This window comes from Artemia sp. Qi Xiang Cuo, chromosome 16, assembly GCF_049724085.1.
Source record: "Artemia sp. Qi Xiang Cuo chromosome 16, ASM4972408v1, whole genome shotgun sequence".
Lineage (NCBI taxonomy): Eukaryota > Metazoa > Arthropoda > Branchiopoda > Anostraca > Artemiidae > Artemia > Artemia sp. Qi Xiang Cuo.
The window spans coordinates 62,304,048-62,319,410 of NC_142809.1; the positions used below are offsets into that span (position 1 = coordinate 62,304,048).

Consider the following 15,363-nt stretch of genomic DNA (forward strand, 5'->3'; position numbering starts at 1 on the left):
GAATGACAAAAATGAGAAAAGTAGAGATGAAAAGAGGAGTGTAAAAAAGAAACAAAATTTGGAGATTCAGCCTGAAATGGCGAAAAATAAAAAAATGTTGGATGGGCTGTGCCTTGATAACATAAATAATAGAGAGAAAAATTAAATGTTGGATGGGGTGTGCCTTGATAAAATAAATAATAGGGGGGAAAAGAGGTCCAAGACCCAAGGGGAATAAAACAAGATGGTTACAAAATAGAGATGAATGACCTGCAACGGGTTGGGGGAAAGTTGGGAGATATGGAATGTCGAGTCGGATTGGAAAAACTTGGAAAGGAATCTGAGATTGGTATTATCAACTAAAAAGATATGTCGATCCATAATGAGGGGGAGGAATCCCTTGGGGAAGATCCCCTGCGGGAAGTCACGAAATATAGCTCTTTTCCTCAATGCACAACTGGCGGACAAGTTGTGATCCCTTTACCGAGATTTTGCCTCACTCTGATCTTGAGTCCTTGGGGGATACTCTCTCCCAGTCACTTCATACTTCACCCAAACCTTTGTCTAGTAACCCTATTCATAGCTGTTATTCTTTATGGGAATCGACAGTTTTCTCCATAAAACCATATTCAGTATCGAAGTTTCATTTTCAATTAGGATCAACGCATATTCTTCATTTAATTATCCCAGGGGATTAATGGTTCGCTCAAAATTTTACTTCATTCCCAGTACACTTATCGTTTTCACAGGCTATTGCATTTTCGGCCTTAGATTATTTGAAATTATCCCAAGGGGCAATTTACTCTTTTATTGAGATGTGGGGTTGTTTCCACAGATGGAAATTAAGAGGCTAGTGCAGCCAATTTTTCGTGATGGCTGGCATCATCATATGTGCCAGAAACTGATTCTCTGCTCTTTTCAAATATAAATTCGTGAGTGAGAAAATTTTTTGTTTTTAATTGTGCTGCGCACAATCATTGTCTACGAATCTTAGGGACTTCAACTTCAAAACCTAATGCAGATGCTATACGATTTAGACCATGGTTGTCCTACAGTAGAGACGTGTCGATGACGACCGATCCAGAGCCAAGCGGTGGAAGTAGTAGCACAGACACTGGTGGAAGAGAGAAGGCAAATGCATTTTTTAAAGTTGAAGTTATGTGTTAATGTTTGTAAGGGTGGACTAAAGTAGCGCGTGGGCGGTCATTTATTTTACGGGGGGAGGTGTTGGGGTTCCACCCCAATTTCTTTTCCTTTCAGATAAATGACCTGTTTTCGTTCTAATTACATTTTCTTAGATTTGCCAACAGTATAATTTGCAATGAAAATTTAAAAGTCTCGTTGCTAAGCGATAGTTGTTTTGCAATAAGTAAGCTTTGAACTAAATTCTGTTTTGTACTTCCTGGTTTGAGTCATTGAATAAAAGGGCTGAGAAGGTAGAATTTGGTTTGAATGGGGATTGAGATGATTTGCTGGGCCAAGTGAAGGACCACCCCTATGAACAGTTGCTGTACCTATTATTTTTATTTTTAATTTAGTCTGCGTTTAGATCCCGTCCGGGGAAACATATTTTTGTGATTATTGTGACCCTTTGGAAGAATACAAGTAAGGTATTTTTTACCAACTGTTTACTAGTTTCCGTAACCCCGGAAGGGTTGGAATAGAGCTACGAGGTACCGTCATTATTTATTGACAGGGGAGTTTGTTACCTCCAAGGAGAGAGTTAGAGATTTTCTAGCCGTAACCCAAGGCGGGTACATTTAGCTTAAGAAAGTGGCCATTTGACCACTCAATCGCGTTATCATACCCTGGGAAAGGGTATACTGTAAATAGAGTAGTACCAAACCCGATATTTGCAGAACCGGTGTGGTAGACGCGGCATCACATTATATTTTGGGGCCGGGGCTTTGCCCTCCAATAAGTGGTGACACCCATATATTACCACGCCAGTGGCGGTGTGGCCTACCGGTATAACACTGTTGGCTAAATACCACGAACACCTCTCAATTACTTGAACTATCTGTCTTGGATTTTTCTACAATTAGCCATGTCTTGATGCCTGCTGCAAAATACTTGATTTTCGATTCAAGTATTTAATAATTTTCCATGTTTTCGGACAATCACCGCTTTTTTTAAATGCAGCTTGATAATAATCCGGTTTTGATTTTCTGAGAAGCTTATTCAGAGCATTATTATATCGTTTATAGAACCCTTCATTGAATGTATTTGGGCTCGGGGTTTTCTCTTGATATAAGTCGTGCCTTCTATTTATACACAATAGAAGGCTTTTTGTTATCCCCTACTTATTTGGTTCATCTTTTCTCGGCTATTTATACTTAGAACAACTTGAACAGAGCAGAGAAGCTAACTGACCATACCATTTGTCCATTTGATGACTATGATCTTCTGTTATTACGGTGTGAGCAGTCCTGTGACGCTAGTTTATTATTAAAGTTTCTAATCGAAGCAGCATCTAATTTAATCCCATTTCTTTTCTCTTTTCTTTGATTTTTGGTAAGTTGATACATCCGAAGTCACTATAATAGCCCAATAGTCGGATACATCATTAATAATTTACCTACGGACCACAAAAATCTTAATTTTTCTTAAATGAGTAGGTCTTTCTAGGTCTATATCATAATGGTTCCAAATTGAATAGTTTTTACATTCTCATAAGTGCTTTTTAGTAATATTTGTTACATAGGTTATGTCCTGTATGGACTGTTAAGCCTTGTGAACTATTTTGCACAGCATATGACTAGTAAGTAGTCATACAAAGTAGTGGTAAATAGTCAATAACATACTTTAACACTAAAATATAACGAAGTACAAAACGTCAATTTGGCTTCTGAGCGATCCAGATAATAATATTTGATCTATAGTCTTTAACTATATATTTTTAATAGAACAATAAAAATAAAATAAAAAAAGACTTAAATTAAAGGGTTTCAAATAAGACTTCAGCAAAGATTGAGCAGCTAGGCTCATTTTTGAAATAATATTAGGATAAACACCTGGTTCGTTTTTACAGGCTTCTGTTAAAAGATTCACAAATATTTCATCAGCACAAACTTCAGGATCGTCTTCATATTGTGCCAGTTGTAAATGTGTTATATACCACTTCTTCTTCTTGTTACCACTTTCTTCTTCATCAGGCTCTGTTTCAAATTCAGATGAATCAGATTGTTAAGATGAATATTTCAAAAAGGGTAGAAGATCTTCAAGCAATTTAGCCCTAAATTATCAGATTATCATTATACGTTTTCGTAGATACTGAATAGCAGTTAGAGACAGGTTAGCAGTTAGAGGCAGGTAATTAAAGCAGAGAGGGTAGCAGGTCAAATGTTAGAGACAAACAAAGAGAAAGAGTTTGTCTTTTAAGAAATAAAACGTGCTAGAAGTGAAAATTGCGACATTAATAGTAATAGATATTAGAGGCTATACTACTGAGAGTGTATTTGATTTTTTTTACTTTGCACGCACGAGTTTCATTTTTTCATTTTAACATCAATTATTAACAACAACAGCAAAAAATTAAGATAATTAAGATTTAGTTTTCGTTGTGGTCAAAGAATCGTTGTTGTCACGCAGCCAAGTTTCAGTTAAATCTACATCCTGAATATCGCTCTCCTGGCACGACTCAGATAGATACACATATGAGCTCTTTAGACCTCACCAATTCAAATGCATAACTATAAAATCCCCAGAATGCACCGAACCACAAAAAATATCACTCGCAAAAACATACTTAGCATTAGGAGAACCTCGGCGTATTATTCCCTCATCACCATCCCTAAGCTGCGTGTCTAAACAATCAAAAAATCTTATCCCATTACCTTCAAGTAGTGCCGATCTTTCATAAGACATAATAACCATGAATAATAGTTGACACAAAAACACCCGTCGATATTTCAACTAACTTTTCATCTTAGCAATTATTATACAAAACACCTATCAAAACTAAAAAAAAACTACAGAATAAATAATAATAAAGAAACAAAACATTTCCATCAAGGCGACTATCTTCTATCGTAATTATTACCTAAATGTTGACGTTAAAGCGCAAGACCTTAATTACCTCATTTTCCCTTTTAAGAATATTTTAAACTTTTTTACTCAATAGTAGCAATAATCCAGACTTACAAAACAGAAAAAAAACAGTCATATTCACCAAACTTCAATCACAAACTCAAAATATTTTTCTCTCTTTTCTTCCATCTCTCCCTCCTCTTCTTCTATTCAAAAGTTACCAGGTTCCTTATATTTGCATCAATAAATTTGGCGGGATTTCACCAAGAAGGTACTTTTCGACAGCACCATTTTGACCAAGAACAAACAAGCAGAGGGGTAAGAACTTTCCTATCCATGATTCAATACCCTTATCACGCAACCTCGAACACAAAGTAACTATTCCTTTGTACACGCACTGTTATAGGCACATCGTCAGTGAGAAAGATTTGTGTATTACTATCGATAGTTTTACCATGCACTTTATTTTTAGAATTGTTCGACAGTCCGATTTTCACTTCCTTCGAGCTTAGCTCAACTTCGACAAACTTCTTTTCAGTTTGAAATTATGTGACTTTAAACGGAAAATCCTCAGTCACGCCTAGCCCTTCATTTGCCACAGATTTAAACAAGTCCTTTGCTTCAGACTCACTTTTAACATTCACATTCCACATGAGCAAATTTTTCTCTGTTTCCTGACTTTCGACATTTACAAGCGTACGTGTAACTGCATCCAACTGTGCCTTTACAGTTACACTTTGATCTGTTAGAATCGCAACGTGTCTTTTAGAATTCTCTGTTTCCGACTCCAGAGTATGGACTTTCGGCTTTAGCTCGCCCATTCCCCTTCTTGCGTCATTTATTTGAGAGTCTAAGCTGTTCACTTTCTCCTCAATTCAGTCAATATTTGTCGTGAGCTCACTTAATTTCTGTGTATTAATTTACAAAGCTGATAAAACAACATTGATACTGTCCACAAGAGTCTGTAGGGTCACCGCGGTTACCGCTGCATCAATTGATGACTGGTTTGACCGCAATGAATCATATGCTTCTTTCCCCTTCTTTATTTCCCTTGTCAGATTAGCGCCAAATCTGTTTCTACTTATCCATAATCAGCAGTCAATAACCCCTCCGTATACACAGGATAAACTTCTCTTGGCTATCGTTGCAAATCTTTGTTGCACCAAATCTTCAGTATCTGTCCTGCGGTCGGAGGCCTTACTCGTCTGAATTCAGTCAGGCAACATTTAGGAGTAGTTTTTTTTGTATCTCTTTTTCCTTTAAAACTGTGAATCAAAATTCAAATTAAGCCTTTATTAGCTTATCCATTTATCGAGCAAACCAGTCAGACAAGTTTTATTTAAAACTGAAGTTTTCCTAGAAAATTTGAGCTCTGCTTTACCTGCATATTTTTTTGTGCACTTATACGTCTTACAATGAAAAACAGTTAAAAATAATTTTTGAAGTGGGAAAACAGGCAAAAAAAAATATAGTTCATCTCTTACTAGCAAGCTAGACATTAAGTCAAGAATATAACTTTCAACAAGATTTGGTAACAAGAAAAACTCGGCAAAGGGCAAATGACCAAGAAAAAGACAAGAAACAATTTTTTTTTGTCACAACATAAAGCAGCAACAAAATGGACCACCAATAACATTTATACTCCAAATATCTCCACTTTACTGCCAGAAAAATTGAAAAAAATTAACTTCTGAATGTTGCAATATTGAATTTTTTATTAAACTTTTGTCTGTTTATTCTTTTTTGTTCTTGTTTTTTGCTCCCTTAGAGGTCTATTTGTGAACTTTACTTGGTAATAGAGCCTCATCAAACAGTTCGTGGTAACGAACTGTAAGTAAGGAGGGACCCGGTTCAATGGTAACTGAAACTCTAGAAAAAAGAATTTGGTACCACTAGATACATCAAAAGAATCATATTTTAATGCTGATTGCCCATATATAATAATATGTTTCATCAAGTTTAGTTCAACCTATCAAAAGTTACTTGCCTGAGAAAATTTGCCTGATTTTCGAAAAAAGGGGGAAATACCCCCTAAAATTTATATAACCTTAATGAAAATCACACAATCATATTCAGCGTATCAGAGAACCCTACTGTAGGGGTTTCAAGCTCCTATCTACAAAAATGTCCTATCTAACCACTGGACAGTTTTGGAATTTTTCTCAGTCGAATAAATCACTCCCTCTGACTGAATCATCTTTTTTGAAGCTCAGTAACTACAAGAAATAAGTAAATGAAGATATGATTTCACAAAAAAATTTTCAGGTGTAGTAGATCATTCAATTTAGCTTGTCATATCTGATTTTACTTCCAAAATTGATGAATACATTGCTTTATATGTTAAAAGAAGTCCAAAAGAAGAGAAGGTGTTTATTTCTTCCTAACACTAGCCCAGAAACTTAAAAATTTAGCATAAAAAGCGGTTATATTTAAATATTCTTACTTGAATTCCAGGCCTTTGATTTTGATAAACAAAATCATTTAGCATTCCAAACACATTTTTTTTTATCATTTTTATTGAAAAATCCTTTATTTGGTATTTTGATTAAGGAAAGTCAATAAAGCAACAGAATTGCCCCTCCCTCTATATTTTGAAAAAATGTATGTTGTATACCAACCCCTACATCTTTGCACTTCCCCTTTCATTTTGAAAATGAATTTGATTTATATTTTTTAAAGACCTTTAATGGCATTTTTATTTGATTAGATAAATGAAAGAAAAAATCTGCTGAATTTTAAAAAAATGTATGCTCCTATTTACGCCTACATTCTGTTAATTGATGCCCCTTTATAAAAATAGTCAGAAATATTGACTGAAATGTGGCAAATTTCACTCCAACGATTCAAAATTCCAAACTACGAGTTAATGTTACAATTTGATAAAGTGCTAGTCACTGGCAGCTAACAATACAGTTTTTATCATTAAGCAAAGGTAAGCTAGTCTTACCTTATATATATATATATATATATATATATATATATATATATATATATATATATATATATATATATATATATATATATATATATATATATATATATATATATATATATATATATATATATATATATATATATATATATATATATATATATATATATATATATATAATATATATATATATATATATATATATATATATATATATATATATATATATATATATATATATATATATATATATATATATATATATATATATATATATATATATATATATATATATAGATACCATTATATATATATAGATACCTTATATATATATATTCTATATATATATATATATATATATATATATATATATATATATATATATATATATGAGATTGTAATCCCAAGAAACATCTTGACCAAAGCAAACTTACGTTTTCAAACTACAAGCAGCATAACGCATTCAAAGGCCTTGTTGGAATAGCCCCTTCCAATGCTTATGTGATGTCTCTGCCTGCAGATAGCCATTTGGTTTGGTTTCACCCTTTTTAAATTAAAGGCAATATAACCAGCCAATATTGCATAAGGAGGAAATACTGTGACTGTAAATTCTGAAGGAGACTACCAAATAAATGTTGTCTAAAGGGTCAAACTTTATCAGGTCAACACAGCCCGCAACCTTTCATACCCACAGGAAATTTTTGCACTGACTGTAGGCAAGGACGTTCCAAGATTCATTTTATTGGGGGGGGGGTGGCAATCTGTAAATTTAACTAAATCAGTACCTGATTTATGCCAAATTTTCTGCGGAAATCAAGAATTTTGCTAAATTTTGGGCAATTTTGCAAAATTTCTGCTGAAATTTTCGCCTTCAGTAAAAATTTTACCAAATGCCAAAACTTTTCCCGCCCCGCTTCGGGACACCCCTTACTGTAGGATATGAAATTAGTTTATTTGCAAAAGTTTCAGTTTTTCTGTTGTATATCTTTTGAGCTATTTAAAATAGTGATGTTTCAAAAAATATAGATTTAAGATATAAAAAAGAATATCTCAACTCATAAATAAGATAAGAAAATTAAGTTTGTTTTCACATTAGATCTTTTAAATAAGCTTTTATATTCAGGATGCATGCCTCAATTGTCTGCAGTTGATTGATATGATACGCAATGTGAACACTTCTGGAGATACCAAGTTTAAAAAAAATATATTGGTGATTATAGTGAGCTTAAGACATATGCAAAATTTCAATGTGGCAGTCTGAGTAGTTTTAAAGCTATAACCAAATAATAAGCAAAGCATAGTGGCTTTTCACTATGTTAACCTGAGGCCTGGTAACTGACCTATCTAGCTATTAATAGGATCTCCAAGTCTTACAAGCAGGTAAGCCTTGAGCTAGGGGCTTGGTAACACATTGAGTTATATTACATGCATTATTATTTCAGGAAATATTGATAAACCTGGAATGGTGATTTACATACCAACACACTACTCCCTTACTCAAGAGTGTTTTGGATTTCTTTGCTAGTGTATTTTAATTTTTATGGAACATTCTTAACTGCAATTTTAGAGGCCAGATTATGGAATGAAATTATATTTTTCTTGGACAAGACAGTTGTTATATGATTATTTTGTGATTTATTGTATGGATTAAACAACAAAAATTACAAATACTAGATGGCAAGTGCCAAAAAAATATTTTGGCAAGAAAACTGTCAAGGTGTTTTTAGATATTTTGTTTTTTGTTTGATAAAATACCTCTTTGGTTTACCATGGTATGCACCTTTTATTTAACTGTAAAAAACTGCTGTTATTTTTTTTAATTCTATGCTAATTGGTTTTAACTAAAAGTAAATCCAATACAGCTCTGCCAGTATCAGGTCCCTGCTAATTTCTTATAATCAGCAAATGGATTGGCAACCAGTCTCCAGGAGGGGATAAAGGTCTAAGAAATGCAAGATAGGTGGAAGTCATAAGAGGTCTGATTCATAGACGGGTGTGTATCAGAGGATTCGTCCTGGGTGATTTGGTAAAAATCACAAAATTATACTTTTACTTTGTTCACAAAATTATACTTTTAGTTTGTTCAGGGGATGTACAGAATCCTGTAAAGAAACTAAACAAAAGATGTACAGAAACTGTCATAGAGACTATTTGATTCTAATTGGCCTTTTATTTTCAGGATTCCTCATTGTTTTGATCCTAAATGCACACACCATTCAAGGTATTTCAGCTGCAGCTTTTATCGATTCCCTAAAGAGGACAATGCTTCATACAAGCTCTAGGAACGTGCCACACGAAGCGAAGGTGTCAAACCAAATCAAGAGTCTAGGTTTTGCTCCTGCCACTTTGTTGATGGTAAGAAAAGTAATGGACCTACAATCTTTGAGTGAATTTGAACAAGAGGTTTGAGTTGAACTATCCTGATCTAGAGAGAAAAAGTAAGAGAATAAGAGAGGAGTCAGAAGTAGTGAAATAGTCTTCAGTCCTAGTGAAGCCACTAGCACTGAGTTAGTTGAAACATCACCTTTTCCCTCAACTTCAACTGGTAATCTTGGAGTAATAAGGATCAACCCAGGTCCATCTCCAAGAAAGTCCAAGCTAAGAGTAGAGAAGTGTATCTTAGAGCATGAACTGGACCAGTTGAAGATTGAAAATACTGAGCTAATAAAACAGATAGAATACAAGTCCTGCCACATGACTTTTAATGAAATCAAGCATGATGACAGGCTTGTAAGTTTTTATATAGGATTACCATCAACAGAAGTATTCATTGCAGTTCTTGATATTGTGAAGCTTGTTAAGTTTAAATATGTTAGGGACTGGAGTGTCGTAGCTCTTAAAATTAAAAGACCAACTTTTACTTACTTTAATGAAGTTGAGGCAGAATTTCAAGTTTTTAGACCTTGCTGTCCGGTTTGGAGTGTCTGCCACAACCTGTAAGAATGTGTTTAAGTCACTGATGGTTGTTTTGCAAAGGATCTTCTATGTTGAGGCCATTGAGAAAAGAGAATTGCCTCCAATTGCCAAAAATAGCTTGCAACTTCCTGAATGCTTCAAGCCTTTTTCACAACGCCGTATTATACTGGATGCAACAGAGGTAGAGATTGATATACCAAAAAATCTTGACCAAAGCAAACTTGCTTTTTCAAATTACAAGCAGCGTAACAAATTCAAAGGCCTTGTTGGAATAGCCCCTTCCAATGCTGTAATTTTTGTAAATGAACTTTTTCCTGGGTCTGTCAGTGACAAGGAACTGACAAGCCAGTTAAAAGTATTAGAATAAGTTTCAAGCAGAGACCTGATCCTTGCTGATAAGGGGTCCACCATCCATGACATGCTACCTAGTGGTGTAGACCTTAATATTCCTCCATTTCTGTTTGGTAGACAATTTTCAGACGAACAGGTTAAGCTGACCACCAAAATAGCTCGAGCTCGAATTCATGTGGAAAGAGTGATTCAAAGAATAAAAACTTTTGAAATTCTCTCTAATGTCCCTTACCAGCTCCGAGGTGATTCATCAACAATATTTCAGCTGTGTGCTAGTTTGGTAAACATGCAATCACCAACCATAAATCCCAGCACTGAATCTACTTCTGAACATGCAAGTTTCAAAGCGGAAAAAGAAAATGAACATATTTCTTGACAACCTGGAACAGAATGTTGATTCATAATCAGGGTTACCACCCCTAGCGATTTATCAATGTTTCTAGTGATCATTAGTTTTCTCTAGTGATTTTTGTTCTAAATCTAGTGATTTCTCATGATATAGCATGTAGAATCATAATTCAGTTGAATAAAGCATACAGGAAGCCAGCTAATAAAAAAACAGAAAATAGTAGTCCATTTCACTTCCTAATATGTTCCAAATTTGGATTTATGCAAATATCAAACAGTTTTTGGTCACAAACTGGAAGAATGGAGCAACATGGCTCAATAGTAACCAAAACTCTAAAAAACCAGTTACCATCCCAAGTGATTCATCACTATTTCTAGTGATTTTTAATGTTCCCTATGGATTTTTTTTTCTGGCTACTGATTTATAGTGATTTTAATCTTTTTAATGTAAGTAATGGTTTTAATCTTTACTACTAATATCTGACAAAAACTCCAATAATTCTCCAAATTCTATTATTTGTGATTCAAATTCCTAATAAGCCCAAGTTTTAGCTTCATGTACTAATATATCAAACAGTTGGCAGTAACAAACTGGATGAATGGAGCAACATGGCTCAATAGTAACTTTTTTACTAACTTAACTTTTATCAGCAATAACCTTAACTTTTTAGGAAGAAAACTTTTAGCATGTTTTGATATCTGGGAAAAGCTTTTCATGGAAATAATATTTCCAAAGTGATCAGAAAAACGATTAAAGCTTAAAGTTATTTTTGAAATGAAAGTATGCTAATGAGACTTTTTCAGGCTGAGTTGTCTGCAAGAAATTTTATGGAAGGGAGTGGGGAATTTTTAGTAAGGACGGAATTGATAGAAAAAAAATTTATGGTGATAAAACATAAACTATGTTATTTTACAGTAATGTAGATTCAGATGAGCAGTCCAGACTCTTTTATAGCTTACGCAATAGAATTTACAATTGTTACTAATAAACAAAATGTATTAGGAGAAAAAGATTTTCTATGGATATTTTTTATTAAAGAAACAAGAAGCCCAAAATTTATTAAAATTTTTGAAGGGCGGGACAAATTTTTTACATGAACATATAAAAAAGGTCGTTTTCAAAATTGTTGCTGGTATCCCATTAATTATATTAGCTCGACTAGAGTAAAGAAGAAATAATTTCTATATTTGTTGAGGAAAAAACTGGGGTTTTGAATGGACAAAGATTAAAAAAAAGTAAATATTTTGATTAGATCATTAATAACCAATTTCCACAAATCAGAGAATTAGCCTCGAGTACCAAATCAGGAAAATAGAGGAACAAAGCAAGGACTTAGTTCTATTCTCTACAAAAGATGCCAAAAGACATTTTGATAAGTTTCAAGGGTAATTTTCGCTTGATGAAAAACAAAACCCAAATCTAAAAGTATTTTTTCACATCTAGGGGGGGGTGATTTCACCTCCTTCCTATAGGTAAAGAAACAAGGTAGAGAAACATAACTATTAATTACACTGATAAATAGTATAATATTTCTAGTGATTATGTGATTGATTTAGTGATTTTCTTCAATAATCTAGTGATTTATGTGTCGATTTAGTTTTTTTAAAAGAATCTAGTAATTTTTTTCACCAGCTGGTAACCCTGTGAATATTGCAATAGTTTTTTTTTTGGTACTGGTGCATTATGTGGGCACTGCTAAACAGTTCAAGTTTAGTTAATGCTAATGAAATAAAATAGGATGAATATGTAATAGTTTAGAAACAAACTTGGGCTATATATTTGCACATTAGGAGGTGGGGGGGGGGGGTTAAGCATAGCATATATCAAACACGTAACCTAACCTAGGTACCTTCCCCTCCCCCCTAGACCCCAAAAAACAACAGTGTAAACATTGTAAGCACAATGAAAACCACAAATTGCATTCAATTTCTCTATAATGGTCTCTTGCAAATAACCCGTTTGGCGGGTTTTGTCTCTTGTTAGTATATAGCAGCGCCCACATAATGCAACAATATGGTTTTTTTTATTAGAATTAACTTGTTTCTATAAACTAGTTAATTTTGTCAGATGCATTTTTGGTGCCTCTTTAGTTTTTAATGATGTTTGCAGTTTCTTTCTAGCCCTCAAATATTTTACCTTAAAGAGGTCAAAGGATCTCTGAATTAATGTCAATCTTTTCTTTTTGACATGAAACTTAAATTCATTTATCCAAAAACTTTTATAAGGCTTTGTTTACTTAAATAGTCAGTACCTTAAATTCAATTTGGATCACCACAAATCATCTATGTGGTCTTGAAACTGCTATGTATTTTTTATTAGTACCTTAGCATTGGTTGGTGAATAGAGGATATTTGTGTAAAAATGTTGATTTTGTTTTATTCAGAAAACATTTTTAACACGTTTGTACTGACAAGATATTCTATACTGCAGGCAATCAAATTAAATTGTAATAGGCTTTTAAAAGTATTTAGCAGTGACGTTCATCTTCAAAAAGAATTATTAATATCATTCCAAATATTGGAGGAGGGTGGGAGGGTAAACCTCCAAAGAAGCATTTTAGTCATGGCAGTTCCAATGGTGTAGTTTTTATTTCAATCTGATGCAACTTAGATGAGTTTCACGATTTTTTTTTCAAGATTACAAATTAATGTGAATACTTTAGTCAACTCTAAAACAATAAATAAAAAAATATATTAAAAATATTGGCGAAATTCTAGACACAGCCAGCGGTCATTCCATTAAAGAAGGCAAGACCTCAAGTTCATGAAAATCTTCAATGCGTGGTACAAACATGCACCAAGAATCATCTCGTTCTATATGCATGGATACAGAATCAGCAGGCGACCAAACAAAAAAAATCACAAAACTTTCTGTTTGTCATGTACATCTGCCCCTGAATTTGGTGGTAGTATATCCGCGCAGTTGCATTGTTTTCTCTGAAGAAGAAACCACCACTGCTGTCTTTCAAATATAAAACTTGTCCGATTCAACTAAAGTCATAACAGAGCTATTCCTAGCTGAGAAAGGGCACTTAATTTCAAGTGTACCGTCATTGCCAATAGTCATGTCAAGTCTATTGCCAATAGTCATGTCATCATTGCAATATAAAACTTGTCAAGTGTACCGTCATGTAGCACCAATGATGCTACAACTATGAAGCCACAAACCTGTCAATGAGACATCTTTTTTTTGGAGCAATAAACAGCAAGTGCAACTGGTTCATGGGTCCGTCCCCACTCAAGAGCTGTAATGGTTGATTTGGGACGTTTATTCCCAATGATTTGTTCCACCAACTATTTTCTGGACTTTCTTGATTTTTCACTGCAACAAGACAGAACTTAACTGAACATGCTTGGAGTTATCCACCCTTCACGCAAACGGCACCAAAGATTATTTTTTGATGGTCCTTTAGTCATAGTAGCAACACTAACAATTGTCTCCTGGTCAACCTTAAGATTTTCCAGAACATATTTAAACTGAATTTCTTTATTCTGAAGCTTTGATCTGAAGCTGATCTGAAACTTTGGCTTCCTTGATAATCCTAATTAACTCAAGTTTGTTAATCTCCAGTGTAGGCTCTGGAGTATTGAGCAAAAAATTCACAAAACTTTTGATCCTAAAGGCTTTATCCGCTCTGAAACTCTGTCCAAGAAATTGTCAGGTAGATTAATAGTTAAATTAGTTTGGTCACCAAAAAAATTTTACTAGCACTTTTTCTCAGGTAAATTTTGTCTTTTTTGTTGCCATGTGCACAAAGTATCTGTACAGGTCAAGTTCTTGACTATGTGAAGCATCACTGATGCCATATGGTGGCATCTATATTGGCCACGAGGGCACTCACATTTCCCGCTAGGAACACCACTGTCTTTTATACTGACTTCCACTGCATATATTTTTTGTTTCATTGATGCTTTGACCATAGCCTTAGCCATTCCTATCTCACCTGAGTAAGAGAAGGACTGAAGATGGCTGGCTTTCAGAGCTTTCTCAGTGTTCATCACCAAAGAACTGCACAAGAGCAAAGAAGGATAAATCCATTTTGATCCTCAAAGACAGAGATTATGTTAATAGGCTAAATAAATGGGAGAAAGAAAAAACAACCTGCAGTAGCTTTAGTCTCAGCTTGTACATATGTGTACTTAAAAAGAAAAGTCTCTAGAAAGGAATACAGAGGTTCTGATAAAGATATATCTTAGAAATTGCACTAGAAGCTTTAAAGATGATGTATGACTGGAGAGGCAACTAAGTAGACAGAATCAGCCCATTTAGCATGAACAATGTGGGTAGACTTATGGCTTATCAGCCTGTAAGTGAATTTTTGAGCTCTGTTGAGCCAACAAGCAAAAAGAAAAATGTTCAATATTGGCAAGTAATTTGGTTGACTGGATGACAGAGAATTTGACCAAAAAATATATAGCAAGAGGAAATTCCCAGGAGAAATTTCAGGTTATTAGACTATCAAACAACCAGTTCTTATGTATTACCGGCGAAAATTTACCAAGGCCATGTGCCTCCTGTTTCTGCTGACCATGTGATTCCTTGTGTTAAGAATTTAAAATCTAAATCCTGTGATATTGATGATATTAGTGTTTTTCACCTTCATATTGATTCTAAAGAATTGATTTATCATTAGCAATTATTATTTAAAATTTGTCTATGTACGTATTTGGTGCCTGATTCTTTTTTGTGCGGGAGTGTCACTTCGATTCTTAAACGAGGGAAAGATCCGACTAATTGCGCATCATATAGACCTATTACGGTAGCCTGTTTGCTGAGCAAAGTTTTTGAATATGTCCTGCTTCCTGAA

General features: G+C 34.1%; 1 long non-coding RNA gene across 1 annotated transcript in view; it reads right to left on the reverse strand.

Moving 5' to 3' along the window:
• Positions 1-3,035: 3,035 nt before the first annotated feature.
• LOC148943161 (uncharacterized) overlaps positions 3,036-15,363 on the reverse strand; it is a 78,088-nt gene continuing 65,760 nt past the window's right edge. Inside the window, exon 3 of the long non-coding RNA XR_016143092.1 lies at positions 3,036-3,214. This is a non-coding gene — a long non-coding RNA (uncharacterized LOC148943161). The remainder of the gene's footprint in view (positions 3,215-15,363) is intronic.